Raw genomic sequence first — 10,064 nt, 5'->3', positions numbered from 1 at the left:
TTCAGGCACTCACTAAATTTTATGCAAAGTTTTTGACTTGTTACAACAGAAATTACTTTTGTGTTATTTGCTTATTTTTTGCTTTATTTGCAGCGTATCACTCTCAGAGCTCAAAGAAGAATCAGAAATTAACTTCCAGATCACTTGTTTACAGTTCTGCACCTGACACAAAACAACCCTACTGTGAATACTGTTCTGGGGAACAGCATGAGGTGGCTGATGTTAATAAGCAGCTCGAAACCATTCACACTGCTGCAAATGGGTGCGTTGGGAAGGCTACCGAGGTACCGGAGATAACAAAAGTACCTCAAATACTGTCCCCTCAAACGGGTACTGTCCCCTCTCCAGGAAGTATAGGATTTATGTCCGCTCATCCACTTGACCGAGTGGTTTGTCAGTGGTAGTTGTCCTGCACAGGGGGGCAATGGCAGGTGTTTAACACCAATTCCTCTAATCAACAAGTCTGAGGTGCTGACTTCCACTGGAGCAAACTGCGCCAGCGAGACACGTTTCACCTTCTGAGAAGCATGCTGTGTCTTGTGTCATGGACAAGCAAACACAAAATCGTATGGGTCTGTTAATTGTAGATAATTTGAACGGCCCGGGTTCCCTGGTTCGATTCCCGGCGGGGTCAGGGATTTTCTCTGCCTCGTGATGACTGGGTGTTGTGTGATGGCCCTAGGCTAGTTAGGTTTAAGCAGTTCTAAGTTCTAGGGGACTGATGACCATAGATGTTAAGTCCCATAGTGCTCGGCACCATTTGAGTTTGAACGGACGACAAATCATGCCACCCCTTAGCAAAATAGCTGGTAAGGAAGAGGATCACGACATGCACTCTGTGAATATGCCTACTGACATAATTCACCGTGTTGAGGACTGTATAGCCTACAACTACCTGTATTATATCGGCGACCGGGAGCTTGCCGTATCACAGGTCGCTCTACGGCCTCACAATACAGCCTGGATGTATACCAGCACAGTAGCTCGTAAACACATGCCGGTCTGTTTATGAGTTAGCGTCCGGCGGTCTCCACGGCAACATGCGGCGCCTGTACTGAGACCAGCGGCTCCTGTGTCGTCTCAGGCAGTGCTACTACTGCGGCACTACTTGGCATCTGCTGGTCCCCCACTTGGCATCTGCTGGTCATCTGTTCGCAGCAGGCCGAGCAGGTGTTAGTCCGTCGAGTCAGTACATAAGTGGCCACCCAGACATAGAGCAAGCAGTTTCAACCGCAGCACCAACCATAGAGGATCCACAGAAGCACTGCAATTAGCAGCCAGCAGTCAGTGCAGGTGCTATCGCCTCAACCGATTACTGCATTAACGGATGCAGTGCTTCTGGGACAGTATATGCAGTATATGAACTTGATCTTGTGCTTGTGTCCAGCGATAGCCTTCAGTATTATAAGCATTATCAGAGTTTGAAAGATGCACGTTTTGTTCATCACAAACTAGTAACCTTAGTGACTTACAATTTACTTGTGACTCCTTATTCTGGAATATTGTATTGTGTGTGCCCATCAGGCTTATATCGACTAGTGTCTCTGTGGACATATATATATATCAATCAGTTCCACTCATTTTGTGTTGGAAGCAGAGTGTCTGTTGTTGTACTGCCTGGGAATCGTTATTTACATGTGTGGCCAATCTGACCAACACAGTTAATGGTGATGACGTTGTTAGGAACGTAATGTTTACATATACTGAAGCCACAAAGAAACTGGCTTAGGCAAGCGTATTCAAACACAGAGATATGTGTGATGTCCTTAGGTTAGTTAGGTTTAAGTAGTTCTAAGTTCTAGGGGACTTATGACCTACGATGTTGAGTCCCATAGTGCTCAGGGCCATTTTTGAACAGAGATATGTAAACAGGCGCTGCGGTCAGTAATGCCTACAGGGTGTTACAAAAAGGTACGGCCAAACTTTCAGGAAACATTCCTCACACACTAATAAAGAAAAGATGTTATGTGGACATGTGTCCGGAAACGCTTAATTTCCATGTTAGAGCTCATTTTAGTTTACCAATTCCATGGCCTCCACGCTCTCCTGACCTCAACCCTCTTGACTTTCATTTATGGGGGCATTTGAAAGCTCTTGTCTACGCAACCCCGGTACCAAATGTAGAGACTCTTCGTGCTCGTATAGTGGACGGTTGTGATACAATACGCCATTCTCCAGGGTTGCATCAGCGCATCAGGGATTCCATGCGACGGAGGGTGGATACATGTATCCTCGCTAACGGAGGACATTTTGAACATTTCCTGTAACACAGTGTTTGAAGTCACGCTGGTACGTTCTGTTGCTGTGTGTTTCCATTCCATGATTAATGTGATTTGAAGAGAAGTAATAAAATGAGCTCTAACATGGAAAGTAAGCGTTTCGGGTCACATGTCCGCATAACATATTTTCTTTCTTTGTGTGTGAGGAATGTTTCCTGAAAGTTTGGCCGTACCTTTTTGTAACACCCTGTATATAAGACAAGCGTCTGGCGCAGTTGTTTGATCGGTTATTGCTGCTACAATGGCAGATTATCAAGATTTAAGTGAATTTGAACGTGATATTATAATCGGCGCACGAGCGATGGGACACAGTATCTCTGAGATCGCGATGAAGTGGGGATTTTCCCGTACAACCAATTCACGAGTGTACCGTGAATATCAGGAATCCGGTAAAACATCAAATCTCCGACATCGCTGAGGCCGCAGAAAGATCCTGCAAGAACGGGACCAAAGACGACTGAAGAGAATCGTTCAATGGGACAGAAGTGCACCCTGGCAGAAGTGTCATTGTGCAAACCATTCAATGAAACATCATAAATATGGGCTTTCGGAGCCCAACCCCTACTCGTGTACCCTTGATGACTGCACGACACAAAGCTTTACACCTCGCCTGGGCCCGTCAACACCGATATTGGACTGTTGAAGACTGGAAACATGTAGATGGTCTAACAACCCTACTACAAAAAATGGTTCAAATGGCTCTGAACACTATGGGACTTAACAGCTATGGTCATCAGTCCCCTAGAACTTAGAACTACTTAAACCTAACTAACCTAAGGACATCATACAACACCCAGTCATGACGAGGCAGAGAAAATCCCGGGAATCGAACCCGGGAACCCGGGCGCGGGAAGCGAGAACGCTACCGCACGATCACGAGCTGCGAACAACCCTACCACAACAAAGGTCAAAATTTAATAATGAATGTGGTGTTGCTCACGCTGCTAAAAAGAGGCCTAGGTTTTATTCTGCTATATTCAAAAGTTTTGTAGATGCGCTTCACAAACCATTCTTGAAGATTAAACCTTTCAAAGTTAGCACAATGGTGATGTAAAAAAATAACCAGCATTCCGAATTTAAGTTACACTTCCTTTTTATTGCTTCTGTTGCAGTATCACGTAACACACAAAACATCACTTCACAATACAAAACAGACTTGAAAACATCTTCCTTACTGTTAAAGTTCACATTTTATAAGCTGACTACAATATGCGTCTTTCCAACATGGCGTCCAAGACTTGTCTTTTTCAAAGTCCGACTCTCTAACTAACAAATAATCGCTTACGCGTCCAAAAATCAGAGTTACAAGTACGACAAAGATCATAGTGACAAAAGAAAGAATACAAATAAGTGTAGTATCATTGCAATACAAACCTATCGATGTGTCAAAGTACCTCTACATTAATGAAATCAAATCTGAATGTTGTCTCAAAATATGTCAACTACTTTACAGAAACACAGTAGTATTGCTGGTATCGAGAGGTTCAGGTGAGGAGCCGTAATGGTTGCGTAATTCAAGTACCATTACAATGGTCGGACGAGTCTCATTTCAAATGGTACGAACGGTTGGACGTGTACGGGTATGGAGGCAACCTCATGAATCCATGGACCCTGCATGTCAACAATGTCAACACGGGACTCTTCAAACTGGTGGAGGCTCTGTAATGGTGTGGAGCGTGTGCAGTTGGAGTGATATGGAACCCCTCATACGTCTAGATACGATTCTGGTAGGTGACACTTACGTAAGCACCCTGTCTGATCACCTGCATCCACTAATATAAATTGTGCGTTCCGACGGACTTGGGTAATTCCAGCAGGACATTGCGATATCCCACACGTCCAGAATTACTACAGAGTGGCTCTAGGAACACTCTTCTGAGTTTAAGCACTTCCGCTGGCCACCACACTTCCCACACATGAACATTATTGAGCATATCTAGGATGCGTTGCAACGTGCTGCTCAGGAGAAATCTCCACCCCCTCGCACTCTTACGGATTTATGGACAGCCCTGCATAATTCAGGGTGTCACTACTCTCCAGCACTATATCTGACATTAGTGGAGTCCATTCCACATCGTGTTAGGCACTTCTGCGTGCTCGCGGGGGCCCTACACGGTTTTAGGCGAGTGTACCAGTTTCTTTGGCTCTTCAGTGTGTATTCCGGGCGTAGTTCGTTAATCCAAAGACAGCGTCAGAACTTCAGCACAGTTTGGCTATACCAGTTTTAAGTATACTAATACCAGCGGAAAAATGCTCCAGTCGGAGCACAATAATGTTCCCGTTTACTTAAAAGACTCTGATTGAAATGTGGAGTACTAGCTACCTCATTCTACCTTCCACAGCACTTTTAAAATTTTTCATAAGGATTTTGGGGTACGAACATAGTCGCATTCTTTTAGTTCTTCTTTCTTCAGGCAAGTCACCTCAGACTCCCACAAACCCCCCCTAATTGTAACTCACTCACACACACTGGTGCTGGCCGGTGTGGCCGAGCGGTTCTAGTCGCTTCAGTCTGGAACCGAGAAACCGCTATGGTCGCAGCTTCGAATCCTGTCTCGAGAATGGATGTGTGTTATGTCCTTAGGTTAGTTACGTTTAAGTAGTTCTAAGTTCTATGGGACTGATTATCTCAGATGTTAAGTCCCATAGTGCTCAGAGCCATTTGAACCATTTGTACACCCACTGGTCCTACGCTGTAAGTGGCTCACAACCATCCACTCCCAGTTGCTCTTTTTCACTCACTTATTCAGTTCACGTCATTATCTCTTTGTCTCTCTCTATCGTTGTCTGCAGTGTAACAGCCAGTCCCCTTAGTTCTGTCCTACTACAACATTCTCCTCTTGCTGTCACTATCTCCCTCCCTCTTGCTCTCTGTTACTGCTAATATCTCATTCCTCCCTTCCCCTGTTGCCGTCTCTTCTCACTATCATTATCTCTCTCTTTCTCGTTGCCATTGGCAAATACTCTGTCTCGTATTATCACTGGCTCTCACTCACTTACACTTTCTCTTTATTTCCCACTCCCCCCGCCCGCCGTTGGCACTGTCTCGTTCACTCCTTTTGTATCACTGTTCTGTCATTGTCAACTATGTTCAACTGCCACTGCGTTCCACTCGTTGACTCAAATTGCACTGTCTCCTTCGCTCAGTCTACGCTATAATACAGCCACTGTCTAACCTTCGCTCATTCTATAACACAGCCAGTCTACCCTTCGCTCTTTCTATAATACAACCATTGTCTACTATCTTCCAGTATTTATTATTTTTCCGTCTCTTTGCCACTGCCACGTCTACTTCTCTCTCAGCATAGAAACGGGCGACTACTTTCGCATGCTAAAATTTTTGGGCAAATTTTTAAATGAACTGTGGAAGACAGAATGAGGCAGCTGGTGCAGCACTTTTCAGTCAGTCTTTTAAATAAAAAAGAATATATTGGCATTTTTGTGCTCCGGTAGGAGCATTTTTTCAGCTGGTTCCCTTCTTTTTCCCGATGCAGCAGGGCATGTAACTCATATGAAATGTACTGGTCAGTATAATTTAAATAGTTTACTTCCGTGAAATTGAAATAATGCAAAAACAGTTTTACACCCCAGAGCATATTTTTTTTTTTTTTCATCAGTCTACTGACTGGTTTGATGCGGCCTGCCACGAATTCCTTTCCTGTGCTAACCTCTTCATCTTAGAGTAGCACTTGCAAACTACGTCCTCAATTATTTGCTTGACGTATTCCAATCCCTGTCTTCCTCTACAGTTTTTGCCCTCTACAGCTCCCTCTAGTACCATGGAAGTCATTCCCTCATGTCTTAGCAGATGTCCTATCATCCTGTCCCTTCTTTTCAGTGTTTTCCACATATTCCTTTCCTCTCCGATTCTGCGTAGAACCTCCTCATTCCTTACCTTATCAGTCCACCTAATTTTCAACATTCGTCTATAGCACCACATCTCAAATGCTTCGATTCCCTTCTGTTCCGGTTTTCCCACAGTCCATGTTTCACTACCATACAATGTTGTATTCCAGACGTACATTCTCAGAAATTTCTTCCTCAAATTAAGGCCGGTATTTAATATTAGTAGACTTCTCTTGGCCAGAAATGCCTTTTTTGCCATAGCGAGTCTGCTTTTGATGTCCCCCTTGCTCCGTCCGTCATTGGTTATTTTACTGCCTAGGTAGCAGAATTCCTTAACTTCATTGACTTCGTGACCATCAATCCTGATGTTAAGTTTCTCGCTGTTCTCATTTCTACTACTTCTCATTACCTTCGTCTTTCTCCGATTTACTTTCAAACCATACTGTGTACTCATTAGACTGTACATTCCGTTCAGCAGATCATTTAATTCTTCTTCACTTTCACTCAGGATAGCAGTCATCAGCAAATAGTATCACTGATATCCTTTCACCTTGTATTTTAATTCCACTCCTGAACCTTTCTTTGATTTCCATCACTGCTTCCTCGATGTACAGATTGGAGAGTAGGGGCGAAAGGCTACAGCCTTGTCTTACACCCTTCTTAATACGAGCACTTCGTTCTTGATTGTCCACTCTTATTATTCCCTCTTGGCTGTTGTACATATTGTATATGACCCGTCTCTCTCTATAGCTTACCCCTACTTTTTTCAGAATCTCGAACAGCTTGCACCATTTTATATTGTCGAACGCTTTTTCCAGGTCGACAAATCCTAGGAAAGTGTCTTGATTTTTCTTTAGCCTTGCTTCCATTATTAGCCGTAACGTCAGAATTGCCTCTCTCGTCCCTTTACTTTTCCTAAAGCCAAACTGATCGTCACCTAGCGCATTCTCAATTTTCTTTTCCATTCTTCTGTATATTATTCTTGTAAGCAGCTTCGATGCATGAGCTGTTAAACTGATTGTGCGATAATTCTCGCACTTGCCAGCTCTTGCCGTCTTCGGAATTGTGTGGATCATGCTTTTCCGAAAGTCAGAAGGTACATCGCCAGACTCATATATTCTACACACCAACGTGAATAGTCGTTTTGTTGGCACTTCCCCCAGTGATTTTAGAAATTCTGATGGAATGTTATCTATCCCTTCTGCCTCATTTGACCGTAAGTCCTCCAAAGCTCTTTTAAATTCCGATTCTAATACTGGATCCCCTATCTCTTCTAAATCGACTCCTGTTTCTTCTTCTATCACATCAGACAAATCTTCACCCTCATAGAGGCTTTCAATGTATTCTTTCCACCTATCTGCTCTCTCCTCATTTAACAGTGGAATTCCCGTTGCACTCTTAATGTTACCACCGTTGCTTTTAATGTCACCAAAGGTTGTTTTGACTTTCCTGTATGCTGAGTCTGTCCTTCCGACAATCATATCTTTTTCGATGTCTTCACATTTTTCCAGCAGCCATTTCGTCTTAGCTTCCCTGCACTTCCTATTTATGTCATTCCTCAGCGACTTGTATTTCTGTATTCCTGATTTTCCCGGAACATGTTTGTACTTCCTCCTTTCATCAATCAACTGAAGTATTTCTTCTGTTACCCATTGTTTCTTCGCAGCTACCTTCTTTGTACCTATGTTTTCCTTCCCAACTTCTGTGATGGCCCTTTTTAGAGATATCCATTCCTCTTCAACTGTACTGCCTACTGCGCTATTCCTTATTGCTGTATCTATAGCGTTAGAGAACTTCAAACGTATCTCGTCATTCCCTAGTACTTCCGTATCCCACTTCTTTGCGTATTGATTCTTCCTGACTAATGTCTTGAACTTCAGCCTACTCTTCATCACTACTATATTGTGATCTGAGTCTATATCTGCTCCTGGGTACGCCTTACAATCCAGTATCTGATATCGGAATCTCTGTCTGACCATGATGTAATCTAATTGAAATCTTCCCGTATCTCCCGGCCTTTTCCAAGTATACCTCCTCCTCTTGTGATTCTTGAACGGGGTATTCGCTATTACTAGCTGAAACTTGTTACAGAACTCAATTAGTCTTTCTCCTCTTTCATTCCTTGTCCCAAGCCCATATTCTCCTGTAACCTTTTCTTCTACTCCTTCCACTACAACTGCATTCCAGTCGCCCATGACTATTAGATTTTCGTCCCCCTCTACATACTGCATTACCCTTTCAATATCCTCATACACTTTCTCTATCTGTTCATCTTCACCTTGAGACGTCGGCATGTATACCTCAACTATCGTTGTCGGTGTTGGTCTGCTGTCGATTCTGATTAGAACAACCCGGTCACTGAACTGTTCACAGTAACACACCCTCTGCCCTACCTTCCTATTCATAACGAATCCTACACCTGTTATACCCTTTTCTGCTGCTGTTGATATTACCCGATACTCATCTGACCAGAAATCCTTGTCTTCCTTCCACTTCACTTCACTGACCCCTACTGTATCTAAAGTGAGCCTTTGCATTTCCCTTTTCAGATTTTCTAGTTTCCCTACCACGTTCAAGCTTCTGACATACCACGCCCCGACTCGTAGAACGTTATCCTTTCGTAGATTGTTCAATCTTTTTCTCATGGTAACCTCCCCCTTGGCAGTCCCCTCCCGGAGATCCTAATGGGGGACTATTCCGGAATCTTTTGCCAATGGAGAGATCATCATGACACTTCTTCAATTACAGGGCACATGTCCTGTGGATACACGTTACGTGTCTTTAATGCAGTGGTTTCCATTGCCTTCTGCATCTTCATGTCGTTGATCATTGCTGATTCTTCCGCCTTTAGGGGCAATTTCCCACCCCTAGGACAAGAGAGTTCCCTAAAGCTCTATCCGCTCCTCCGCCCTCTTTGACAAGACCGTTGGCAGAATGAGGCTGACTTCTTATGCCGGAAGTCTTCGGCCGCCAATGCTGATTATTTATCAAAATTTAGGCAGTGGCGGGGATCGAACCCGGAACCGAAGACGTTTTGATTATGAATCAAAGACGCATATTTTACGTGCAAAAAAAGTTACATGTGCTTCAGTACTACAACATAGGGTTCCCAGAAGATAATCTAGACATTTTATTCACGCTACGTCAATTTATAAACTACGTTTTTCTCATTATTCAGGATTTTACATGTAGAAGTACGGTATCTTGAGAAAGGATAAAAATATCAAGAACAGTTTCATTACAGTTCGAGATTGGGATCGGAGGAATATATTGTAAAAAAATTCTGCCATTTGGAGTGCTTAGCCGTCTTGGAATCTTCGAATGGATTTTGGAGCGCTGATGATGGCGAAAATATAGTAAAAACCGTTTTTGTGGGTCGTTCCGAAGAATGTGCCATGAACTAATGGTGCCTCCATAACTCCCATCAGGATCACCTAGACCACATCAAATGCATAAAGAACCAACCGATTTGCTCGATTTGCCTAAGCTGGACGAAAGGTATAATATTTGTACCCGAGGTATCGGCATTGGAAAAACCCCTTTTTTATTCACGGCGCTTTGGCAGACAACCCGAGATAATTGTGGTCCTATGTAAAACCGCTAACTCGGTCTAGGGCTTCCATCCATTCACTTGCTGAGCAGTCTGGTGTGGCAGCTGGAGGCAGCAAAATGACAGCTGAAGATTTAAATTTCACTTCCAAGAAATTGTCCACGCAGGAGAATCGTACAAACATACCGTCATTTGACCATCGAACAGACTCCCGAATGGACGGCATAGTAATAAGCATCCCTGGCGTAGAGAAACAACGGAAGGAATTGGAAGGTCCAGATGGAATCCTATTTCGATATTTTAAAGAGTAATCTACGGCATTGGGCCCTTACTTAGCTTGCATTTATCGCGAACGTCTCGCGCAGAGCAAAGTTCCAAGCGACTGGAAA

This window comes from Schistocerca serialis, chromosome 3, assembly GCF_023864345.2.
Source record: "Schistocerca serialis cubense isolate TAMUIC-IGC-003099 chromosome 3, iqSchSeri2.2, whole genome shotgun sequence".
NCBI classification, from domain to species: domain Eukaryota; kingdom Metazoa; phylum Arthropoda; class Insecta; order Orthoptera; family Acrididae; genus Schistocerca; species Schistocerca serialis.
This window is presented reverse-complemented; position numbering follows the sequence as displayed.